A 13051-nucleotide genomic window follows, 5' to 3' on the forward strand; every position below is an offset into this window, starting at 1 on the left:
CATAGCTGCAACTTCGCGTACTTCGTTTGTGTTCAACGACCAGACAAAGGCGTCACAGAACCCCACCTTGATTAATAAAGGTTTCATCTTATATTCGCAATATCCAGATTGCAATCTTAGTTTCTTGCTTGTTCTTCGTTTGCTCGCAGGAAACAGACCCTCGTGGTCAGGTTGATCGTGCTCCGGCGTGGTCAATAACCTCTCGGAGTTGGTTTAGCGATTGCTAAGGCGCGACGTCCTCGCACGTTCGTAGTCGGATCGTCAAAGTCGACTTCCACCAAAGCGAAATCCACCATCTCATCGAAAGACGGGACACCCTCGCCTCTATCATGTCACCTCGGGCGTAGGGTCTTGTCACTTCACTGTGAGGACCAGATGAATAATATTTTGACCATCAAGTGTACCATAGTTGTACTACTACTAGTAGCAGGAGTAGTAGGAACATGAGTAGTACTCCCGTGCTAGCATGCATCTGGGTTGACTTCATCCTCGAGGTATCATCCATATTGTGATTGGAACCATATTCTTGTGCACGCGGAAGCATGAAGAAGGCTTTTTCTTTTTTGAGGATAACCACATACTTATTCCTTAACTAGAGAATGTTGTGTCTCCCACGCATGTGCCAATATCCATCCGAACCAGCTACGACACATTTTTTATCCATTTGCATAGGTCCCACCTGTCAGGTGGGGTGCAGAAATAAAAAGGAATCATAAAATGTCTCATCACGGTGATTCGAAAGAGTGACCTCAACTAGCCAGTGGCACATGTGCTGCTAGAAGGATGGACACATACACGGACAGGTACCACTCCTCAGTCTATCCGCATAGCATTTTCATTTAGTCTACCTAGCCATCTAATCAACTGCCTGCAGGACACTTCTCCATTTACTTCTCCATTGGGAACCAATTTTCCTCGGCTTCTTCACCTCTCGTTCATCTTCATTTGCATCCAAACCACACTGCATTCACATTGTTTTAACCTCTTCACATCCTCCTGGAGTAATTCCAAAGCCCCTTTAAATAATCATCTTCTTCAGTTAGACTAGCCATCTAATCCTAAATCTCCAAACCATACCCTCCGATCCAGCGGTTCCAAATGGCGAAAGAGATTGAGATGCAAGTTTTTAGCATCCAACATGTCCTCGTCGAAGGCTCGTTGAGCATAGTTGCCACAGTCACCGACCACCCAAGGGTTGTTTGGAAGTGGATCAACAATGTCTCGAACTCCCTCCAAAATGTGGAGATGAAGCTCATCGGTCTCGACGCAGAGTACACAGAGCGTGCCACTGGGAAGGTCCAACACGCCACCGTCCTTCAGTTGTGCCTCGAAGATGATGTTTTGGTGTACCACATCATACACGTGCCCTCCATACCAGGTGAGCTTCACGATTTCTTGTCTCGGGAGGACATATACTTTTGTGGGGCAGCCATCGCAGGGGACAAATAGAAGTTGGAGCCATACAACCTTGATTTGAAAAGCATCGTTGATGTACAAACCAAAATAAAAATTCCCGCAGAATATTGTGATAAACCAACACCATCCCTATTCGACGCAACAAATTTTGTGCTCAGAACAAATCTTCAAAAGGGTGATGAGACACTGGCATTAAGGTCATCTGGATGGGAGAATTATCCCTTGACGTACGAGCGGATAAAATATGCCGCCCTCGATGCCCGTGTGAGTTTCGAGATAGCTGCAAGGTCCAGAGAGCTTGTTGCGCAGCCATCTCCCACAGTAAATGAGAACAAGAAGAAGAAGAAGAACAAGAAGAAGAAGAAGAAACTGCACCAGCAGCAGGGCAATGAACTATTTCCTCTCTTGTAAAAACATTATTCCCTCTCTGTGTATATTGATATAGATGGCTTATTTCGATGGTGTGGATGTCTTTGGAACACGTAGTAGCGTGGGTCAGCATGACTATAAGGAACTATTTATCCGCCTAGCTTTCTCTACTACTCCTTCCAGTGATCGGTATGCAATGCATGTGTCCATAAACATGACAGCTTGTCCATGTAAGTTGAACCACGAGAACCATCACGTTTCTTGTTTCTACCACTCCCACACCCACACGGGATTCCCACGACGCCATTCCATCCCATGACACCACATCCCCCGACGAGCGCCTCACCCCTCTCGGCCGCACCGCCCCTCTGCCTTTGTGTGCATGACATGTGGGCCACCTGAAATGTGGTGAGCATCAAGTTTCTACCACAACCACACACGATTCCCATGATGCCGCCTGAACCCATGACACCACACGTCCCCTGACCTGCGGCTCACCCCTCTCGGCCCCACTGCCCCTCTGCCTTTGGGAGCATTTCATGTGGACCATCCACCTATTGGGTCCACATGTTATTGACTCAAAGGCAGGTGTAGTAAGGCGCTGAAGCTCAGTCCCGAGGGCCCCAAGACGGAAATGTAACTCCTGCGCCAGGCCTTGTGGTGCTACTGCTGCACGAACTCGTGCCAAACTCGAGATTTGTTTCTTTACTATACATGCACGCAACGATCTAATGGACATTTTAATCTCAGCATATGATGGGGAGCTCTAAATTTTAATTTGAAACTTATAAAATGAAAAAAAATCAAAACAAATAAACTAGGAGATAGGGAGTATACCATAGGATTTGTCCCATATGAAGCAAGTCCCTGGTTTGTCACCGTGAAGATGTTGTTAGAAAGGAGCACAATGTCTTCGTACTCATACGACAACAAATCTGCCGCAGACAGCATGGCCCACCTTTGACCGCCATGTGCAAGGTTCGTGCTATCTTCTTCAATCTCACAGTGGTTCCATCGTACCAATTCTGGTGGTGGCCCGTTGCATGGCTGATCCCAATGTTGGACAAAGGTTCTACGGGAACGGTGTCACCTTGTAAATGTTGTGCAAATTGATGTTGGTACCTCCCGTACATATGCAAACCAATCTCCACTCGCACTGAGCCTAAACTGTGAAACAGTGGGCAGGGGGAGAATTAGGAAATGGACATGGAAGTAGTCTTTTGAATGCATTTACTATGTGATCAAACTAATCTTACCTGATCATCGGAAAAAATCCGAGTGCTCCTCACGTCGGCATCTCAAGGGGCGTCAACTTGCAACTACGGCCACGTCGCGCTGGAGAGACCTCCAAGGAAACATCCTCGTGCATTGCATGGAACATCAAGATGCATTTGTATGAGTAGTTTATCTTGTGAGAGAAAAGGATGAACAAGGGAAGGCCTTATTTGCAAATGTGGAGAGGGGTGTAGGTATCTTTTTGCAAAATTGCCATAGTTTTCTTCCTATCCATCAGATATAAATCGGACGGCCTATATTGCAGGATGGTAGGCACACCATCATCACCAACTCTGCTTTTTATAAGATATAAGAGAGTAGTAGACTAGCAAGATGCCCCTGCATTGCACGGAACATCAAGATGCATTTGTATGAGTAGTTTATCTTGTGGGAGAAATGGATGAACGAGGGAAGGCCTTATTTGCAAATGTGGAGAGGGGTGTGGGTATCTTTTTGCAAAATTGCCATAGTTTCCTTCCTATCCCTCAGATATAAATTGGACGGCCTATACTGCAGGATGGAAGGCACACCATCATCAACAACTCTGTTTTTATAAGAGTAGAGTAGAGATCGAGACTACTACTACCAATGTGCTAGCCCGTGTGTTGCAATGGATCCAAAGTAGTAGAATAATACTTGTTCACATGCTTGAAATCTAAACACTCTAGTTTTGATATACATATATCAATAAAAATAAATCATGCTTCACTCAAAATACATTCCTCGGGTTGTTTTGATGAGGTGAGGGACGGGTGTGGCTGGTTCGAAGATAACATGTTTTCAAAAAATGGAGTTGTTTTTCTTTTACATTTTGTAGCGTGGCATGGCATCCGGTGCACCTTAGCGTCTGAAAAAATTAAGTTTGGGTCGGTGGCACACCCTACAGCAAGATGCCCATGTGGGCTTCTTTTATAACTAGCAAGATGCCCGTGCATTGCAGGGAACATCAAAATGCATTTTTTTTACAAAACACCTGTTCTGATTGACCCTTGCAGGAGTAATCCCATGTGTAAAAACTAATGATATCTCGAGAATTTTATCGAAAAAATGGTATCTTTGGAACAAGTTTTCTCTACTACTGCTCCTTGCAGTGAGCAGTATGCAATGCATGTGTCAGCAGACATGACAACTTGTCCATGGAAGTTGAACCACGACAACCATCGCGTTTCTTGTTTCTACCACTGCCACACCCACAAGCGATTCCCACAACGCCGCTCCAACCCACGGCACCACGTCCCCTGATGTGCGCCTCATCCCTCTCGGCCCCACCGCTCCTCTGCCTTTGTGTGCATGACATGTGGGCCAGTTGAACTGTAGCCACCATCAAGTTTCAACCACAGCCACACCCGATTGGACGCGGTTTGCCTGCTCCACTCCTGTGCTCTGATCCATACTCTCGCACCATCGAATTTTCATCCAGCGGCTGTGACACATTTCATCCCGGGCATCAATCCTCAGCTAGAGTACTTCTGTACTACAGGTAGTACATGCCGGTGTGGCCATCTACGCCTCGTAACGCCCCGACGCCTAGCTGTGGCACCCTCGCCATGGCCACGGCACCACCGGCCGGTTCATCTCAAACGAGTGAGTCGCGAACCACGCCACCACCATGAGAATGACATGTGGGCGAGCCGCATTTAAGGTCCACATGTCATTGACTCATAGGCTGGTGCACTAAGCCACTAAAGCTCAGTCCCGTGGGCCTCGAGAGGGAAATGTAACTCCTGCAGCAGGCCTTGTGGTGCTCGCTCAGTATGAGCTCGTGCCAAACTCAGAATTTGTTTCTTACTACTACCAATGTGCTGGCCCATGCGTTGCAATGGATCCAAAGTGATAGAGGCAAAGGTGTCCCGTCTTTCGATGAGATGGTGGATTTCGCTTAGGTGGAAGTCGACTTTGACGATCCGACTACGAACGTGCGAGGACGTCGCGCCTTAGCAATCGCTAAACCAACTCCGAGAGGTTATTGACCACGCCGGAGCACGATCAACCTGACCACGAGGGTCTGTTTCCTGCGAGCAAACGAAGAACAAGCAAAAAACTAAGATTGCAATCTGGATATTGCGAATATAAGATGAAAGCTTTATTGATCAAGGTGGGGTTCTGTGACGCCTTTGTCTGGTCGTTGAACACAAATGAAGTACGCGAAGTTGCAGCTATGGCGAACTTTTAATCTAAACAAAACCCAAAGTCTAAACGATGCCCTAAGGGCTGTATATATGGAGGAAGAGGGGGAATTTCGTGGCCCTTGGTGGAGGAGTCCGAAATCAACCCTATCTCTTGTTTCCCCACACATACGGACTCTAAAAATAGCCTATACTTATGTATTTCGAAATTACATGGGCCTGGCCCAATAATAAGGTGACGCAGCACCTAAAATAGCCTCGGGACGAAATTTATGAAGTGGCATCTTGTATATTTCGTCCAAGGCTTCATGCACCCATTATGGTGGCTTCAAAGTCCTGAAATCATCACTTGTAACTCCGTTCTTGTTCCCCTTGCGCATGCCATCATCTCCATGCTTGTTCTTGCTCCAATGTTCATCCTTCTCCAAGCTAGGCCCTTCATTTGTAAGCAAAACAAATGTATCCAATTTAGGCAGCATCATATTCTCATGAACATTAGAATCATTACCAAGAAACGAAAGTACCTGGTAATTTAGTTGGCGTGCACGAGCTCTAGTAATTGGTCCAGTATGTATAGCAGCAGGGGCTGTGGGTGTAACAATTGTATTGATGTCCTCATCACAAAGTATATCTATTTAGTGGAGGGCACTCTAAACGCATTATCTATTTATTTTTCTCTAACCTTTAGTAGCCATGCAACCAAGCCACATAAGCTTCATGGGTGCCCCCACATCATATTATTCATACTACGTTGACTGAAAAAAAGATAAATCACCCAAAACAAGATCTGCCTGTTTTTTGTTCCTACGATGTTGTGTCATGCACGTATCTTGTTGTATAGTGGTATTACTAGTTGTAGTAAAAACTTCATGCTAGTAGGAGTAGTAGTACGGAATGCTCCTATTCTATAAACGAGCCCCATCTGACACCAAATTCCTCGCCTTCCGTGCTATAGCTAGTTCTTCCCCTCATTTCTGTTTTCCAACCCGGCGGCGGGCGGGGTGCGGTTTGCCAATAGTCGGTTTGCTCAACGGCGGTCCCACATAAAAGTGAAAATGCTAGGCAACACGTCTTCCCTAGCTATGTGGCATGCTGGATGGGCCATGGAGTACTCTCGATTCCCGGACGTGTGGGGGTACGACGCGAACGCGACAGGCCTTTTCCTTTTACTAGCAATGTGCCCGTGCATTGCGACGGATCCAAAGTAGTAGAATAGTAGTACTTGTTCACAAACTTGAAAGAAATCACTCTTGTTTTGATATACATATATACCACTAAAAATATATTACTTTTCACTCAAAATATATTTCTCAGACTGTTCTGATGAGGTAAGGGAGGGATGTGGTTGCTTTCAAGATAATAAGGGGTTTTCTACAAATTGGAGCATAGAAGTGGGCTATTGTTGCAAAAATGGCACAACTTACTACACAACCGTTATATGCAGAACTAATGGTCAGAAATGACGTATGGCAGACACACCACCATCACCAACTGAGTCTTTTATAGGAGTAGGAGTAGAGAAACATGTATAAATTGTAACATTTGGTTCTGCTCCTTGGCACGATGGATAGATAGAAATAATGATTGGAAACGCTAGGGCGGGGCTATTTCCTCCAGATAAGTAGGGTACATAGTAGCTAGGTTGGCGCATCATCGGTTTGGTGACATGCGGTCCAACATGTTCTAGTGTTTCTAGCAAGATGCCCATGCGTTGCACGAAGTTGATGGAAAAGGTAAGCACAACTTATAAATTGACGGATGGAGTACTAGTTATAGTGATGCATATAATTAAGCAAAGGGATCACCAATGTCGCTATTGACTGGAATGAGAATGCAATAGCACAATAAGAATTAAGGCCACGATGATGCGATCGTAGTGGTGGTTACAGGAGGCAAGAAGAAAGATGCATCCACCAACGTACAACCTCCTCCTCATCAAGTTAGTGTGTCGGGCCATCGACCAGCGGCTAAGGAGCGGCAGCTTTTGTGGTGAGGTCAAGGTGCTTCTCAGCAAAGGCATCCAAGGCTTCCAGCCGGTTGTGGAAGGCCAACGCCGTAGCATCCTCAGTGGCCTTGTAGATACCTATGTACACGATTTGCTCGTACACGTGGATGTGTAGGTCAATGAATTCTTGCAGGGCGAGGCGCCTCACGGCGAGCGCGACCTCCGGGTGGACATTCCTCGTGGCGTAGGCGGGCAGTCACAGGGCCACCATTGCTTGAAATAGGTTCCGGCAACGGAGGCCGATTAGGGTGGCAGGCAATGAGGAGCCCGGGCATGCGGGCTGGAGGAGTACGGCGATGTCGTCCGCGAGCTTCTTGAGGACGGTGAACTTTTTCGTGGTGGCACCTGTAACATCCCAAATTTTCAATTTGGAATGTTATACACTAGATCATCATTGCATATCATATTTATTGCATTTTGGTTGATCCTAGAAATTTCACGCAACTCAAGGACCCTCGGAGAGAGTTGGGGATTTCGTTATTTTCATATTTGAGTTGCCTCAAATTTTGAAAATAGGATCGTTTGATTTTATTTATTTTATCTTCAATTATTTCTATTACAAAATTATGAGAGAGGGAATAAAATGACTTTCACAAAAATAAAGAAATATTGGGGATTTAATAAAAAAATCAAATAAGATTTTATTTGGTTTTATTTGTTATTTATTTGAATTTTGGAAAAATGCGTGTTTTTCAAAATTACATTTAGGCCCCAAATAAATGTTCATCCTGTGCGGCTCGATTTTAGAAGCCAGGGAAATTTTATTTCGGGATTTTTGGAGTCCGTTTAATATCTCTTTTGTTTTTTCCTGAGCGTAATTATTTAAAAAAAAAGTCCGAACCGACCTTGGGCCGTAGCCGGCCAGGACTCCTCCTGGCCGGGCCTTTTTATAGCGCCCTGAGGCCCCGGCCAAGCCCAGCCGCGCCCCACCCGAAAACCCTAACCCTAGCCGCCCGCCGCCGCTGCTGCCGCGCCGCGCCGCCCCGCAGCCGCCCGCCCGCGCCGCCGCCGCCGGACATCGCCGCCCGCCGGATCCGCCACCGCCGGAGGTTGTCTCGCCGCCGCCGGTTTTTCTCGAAAAACCGTTCGGTTTTCCGATGGTTTTGTTCGTTGCTAAACCAACTCCGAGAGGTTATTGACCACGCCGGAGCACGATCAACCTGACCACGAGGGTCTGTTTCCTGCAAGCAAACGAAGAACAAGCAAGAAACTGAGATTGCAATCTGGATATTGCGAATATAAGATGAAAGCTTTATTGATCAAGGTGGGGTTCTGTGACGCCTTTGTCTGGTCGTTGAACACAAACGAAGTACGCGAAGTTGCAGCTATGGCGAACTTTTAATCTAAACAAAACCCGCAGTCTAAACGATGCCCTAAGGGCTGTATATATGGAGGAAGAGGGGGGGGGAATTTCGTGGCCCTTGGTGGAGGGGTCCGAAATCAACCCTATCTCTTGTTTCCCCACACATACGTACTCTAAAAATAGCCTATACTTATGTATTTCGAAATTACATGGGCCTGGCCCAATAATAAGGTTACGCAGCACCTAAAATAGCCTCGGGACGAAATTTATGAAGTGGCATCTTGTATATTTCGTCCAAGGCTTCATGCACCCATTATGGTGGCTTCAAAGTCCTGAAATCATCACTTGTAACTCCGTTCTTGTTCCCCTTGCGCATGCCATCATCTCCATGCTTGTTCTTGCTCCAATGTTCATCCTTCTCCAAGCTAGGCCCTTCATTTGTAAGCAAAACAAATGTATCCAATTTAGGCAGCATCATATTCTCATGAACATTAGAATCATTACCAAGAAACGAAAGTACCTGGTAATTTAGTTGGCGTGCACGAGCTCTAGTAATTAGTCCAGTATGTATAGCAGCAGGGGCTGTGGGTGTAACAATTGTATTGATGTCCTCATCATCCGCCCCTTGTTGAAATGAAGTCGTCCTCGACGGAAGTTCATCTTCCTCACCCAAATAAGGCTTCAAATCTGCAATGTTAAAAGTGGGACTAACCCCAAAATCTGCAGGCAGCTCAAGTTTATATGCATTATCATTTATTTTCTCTAACACCTTAACGGGACCATCAGCACGTGGCATTAACTTTGATTTGCGCAAATGTAACCAAACAAGATCTCCAGGTGCAAACACAACATGTTTTCTACCCTTATCTCCAGCAAGTTTATATTTAGCATTCATACGCTCAATGTTTTCCTTAGTTAACTCATGCATTTTTAAAATCAATTCAGCACGTTGTTTAGCATCAAAATTAACCTTCTCCGAAGATGGAAGAGGCAACAAATCAATAGGTCCACGAGGTAGGAAACCATACACAACTTCAAAAGGGCACATCTTAGTAGTAGAATGCAATGAACGATTATAAGCAAATTCAATATGAGGCAAGCATTCCTCCCACATTTTCTTATTATTCTTCAAAACAGCCCTAAGCATAGTAGACAACGTTCTATTGACTACTTCAGTTTGTCCATCAGTTTGGGGGTGACAAGTAGTACTAAAAAGCAGTTTAGTCCCCAACTTAGCCCATAAACATCTCCAAAAGTGGCTAAGAAATTTAGTATCACGATCTGAAACAATAGTATTTGGCACACCATGCAAGCGAATAATTTCACGAAAGAACAAATCAGCAGCATTAACAGCATCATCGCTTTTATGACATGGTATAAAGTGTGCCATTTTCGAGAATCTATCCACGACAACAAATATGCTATCCCTCCCCTTCTTTGTTCCAGGTAAACCTAAAACAAAGTCCATAGATATGTCCTCCCAAGGAACATGATAGAGGCAAAGGTGTCCTCATCAGAACACTAGGTACAGGCAAAGGCATATATAAACCATGAGGATTGAGTCGTGACTTCGCTTTTTGACATGTAGTGCAGCGAGCAATAAAACGCTCAACATCCCGTCTCATCTTTGGCCAAAAGAAATGTGTAGCAAGTACGTCCTCCGTCTTCTTGACGCCAAAGTGTCCCATTAATCCTCCTCCATGCGCCTCCTGCAACAACAAAAGACGAACGGAGCTAGCTGGAATGCATAGCTTGTTAGCATGAAACACAAATCCATCGTTAACGACGAACTTGTTCCACATTCTTCCTTCTTTACAATTCTGCATTACAGCTTTAAAATCAGCATCATGCACATATTGATCTTTGATGGTCTCCAAACCAAATATTTTGAAGTCATGATAGAGGCAAAGGTGTCCCGTCTTTCGATGAGATGATGGATATCGCTTTGGTGGAAGTCGACTTTGACGATCCGACTACGAACGTGCGAGGACGTCGCGCCTTAGCAATCGCTAAACCAACTCCGAGAGGTTATTGACCATGCCGGAGCACGATCAACCTGACCACGAGGGTCTGTTTCCTGCGAGCAAGCGAAGAACAAGCAAGAAACTAAGATTGCAATCTGGATATTGCGAATATAAGATGAAAGCTTTATTGATCAAGGTGGGGTTCTGTGACGCCTTTGTCTGGTCGTTGAACACAAACGAAGTACGCGAAGTTGCAACTATGGCGAACTTTTAATCTAAACAAAACCCAAAGTCTAAACGATGCCCTAAGGGCTGTATATATGGAGGAAGAGGGGGGGAATTTCGTGGCCCTTGGTGGAGGGGTCCGAAATCAACCCTATCTCTTGTTTCCCCACACATACGGACTCTAAAAATAGCCTATACTTATGTATTTCGAAATTACATGGGCCTGGCCCAATAATAAGGTGACGCAGCACCTAAAATAGCCTCGGGACGAAATTTATGAAGTGGCATCTTGTATATTTCGTCCAAGGCTTCATGCACCCATTATGGTGGCTTCAAAGTCCTGAAATCATCACTTGTAACTCCGTGTTTGTTTCCCTTGCGCATGCCATCATCTCCATGCTTGTTCTTGCTCCAATGTTCATCCTTCTCCAAGCTAGGCCCTTCATTTGTAAGCAAAACAAATGTATCCAATTTAGGCAGCATCATATTCTCATGAACATTAGAATCATTACCAAGAAACGAAAGTACCTGGTAATTTAGTTGGCGTGCACGAGCTCTAGTAATTGGTCCAGTATGTATAGCAGCAGGGGCTGTGGGTGTAACAATTGTATTGATGTCCTCATCATCCTCCCCTTCTTGAAATGAAGTCGTCCTCGACGGAAGTTCATCTTCCTCACCCAAATAAGGCTTCAAATCTGCAATGTTAAAAGTGGGACTAACCCCAAAATCTGCAGGCAGCTCAAGTTTATGTGCATTATCATTTATTTTCTCTAACACCTTAAAGGGACCAGCAGCACGTGGCATTAACTTTGATTTGCGCAAATCAGGAAATCTATCCTTACGCAAATGTAACCAAACAAGATCTCCAGGTGCAAACACAACATGTTTTCTACCCTTATCTCCAGCAAGTTTATATTTAGCATTCATGCGCTCAATGTTTTCCTTAGTTAACTCATGCATTTTTAAAATCAATTCAGCATGTTGTTTAGCATCAAAATTAACCTTCTCCGAAGATGGAAGAGGCAACAAATCAATAGGTGCACGAGGTAGGAAACCATACACAACTTCAAAAGGGCACATCTTAGTAGTAGAATGCAATGAACGATTATAAGCAAATTCAATATGAGGCAAGCATTCCTCCCACATTTTCTTATTATTCTTTGAAACAGCCCTAAGCATAGTAGACAACGTTCTATTGACTACTTCAGTTTGTCCATCAGTTTGGGGGTGACAAGTAGTACTAAAAAGCAGTTTAGTCCGCAACTTAGCCCATAAACATCTCCAAAAGTGGCTAAGAAATTTAGTATCACGATCTGAAACAATAGTATTTGGCACACCATGCAAGCGAATAATTTCACGAAAGAACAAATCAGCAACATTAACAACATCATCGCTTTTATGACATGGTATAAAGTGTGCCATTTTCGAGAATCTATCCACGACAACAAATATGCTATCCCTCCCCTTCTTTGTTCGAGGTAAACCTAAAACAAAGTCCATAGATATATCCTCCCAAGGAACACTAGGTACAGGCAAAGGCATATATAAACCATGAGGATTGAGTCGTGACTTAGCTTTTTGACATGTAGTGCAGCGAGCAATAAAACACTCAACATCCCGTCTCATCTTTGGCCAAAAGAAATGTGTAGCAAGTACGTCCTCCGTCTTCTTCACGCCAAAGTGTCCCATTAATCCTCCTCCATGCGCCTCCTGCAACAACAAAAGACGAACGGAGCTAGCTGGAATGCATAGCTTGTTAGCACGAAACACAAATCCATCGTTAACAACAAACTTGTTCCACATTCTTCCTTCTTTACAATTATGCATTACATCTTTAAAATCAGCATCATGCACATATTGATCTTTGATGGTCTCCAAACCAAATATTTTGAAGTCAAGTTGTGAAAGCATAGTATAGCGACGAGACAAAGCATCAGCAATAACATTTTCTTTTCCCTTCTTGTGTTTAATGACATAAGCGAAAGTCTCAATGAATTCAACCCATTTAGCATGTCTACGATTCAGTTTAGCTAGACTTTTAATATGTTTCAATGATTCATGATCAGAATGTATAACAAATTCTTTGGGCCATAAATAATGTTGCCATGTTTCTAAAGTCCGAACAAGAGCATATAATTCTTTATCATAAGTAGAATAATTCAGACTAGGCCCACTCAATTTTTCAGAAAAGTATGCAACAGGTTTGCCATCTTGTAATAACACACCTCCTAATCCAATTCCACTAGCATCACATTCAAGCTCAAAAGTCTTAAAATTAGGAAGTTGGAGTAAAGGAGCATGTGTCAACTTATCTTTCAATACCGTGAAGGCTTCTTCCTGTGCGGTACCCCAAAGAAAAGGCACATCT

This window comes from Triticum dicoccoides, chromosome 4A (assembly GCF_002162155.2).
Source record: "Triticum dicoccoides isolate Atlit2015 ecotype Zavitan chromosome 4A, WEW_v2.0, whole genome shotgun sequence".
Lineage (NCBI taxonomy): Eukaryota > Viridiplantae > Streptophyta > Magnoliopsida > Poales > Poaceae > Triticum > Triticum dicoccoides.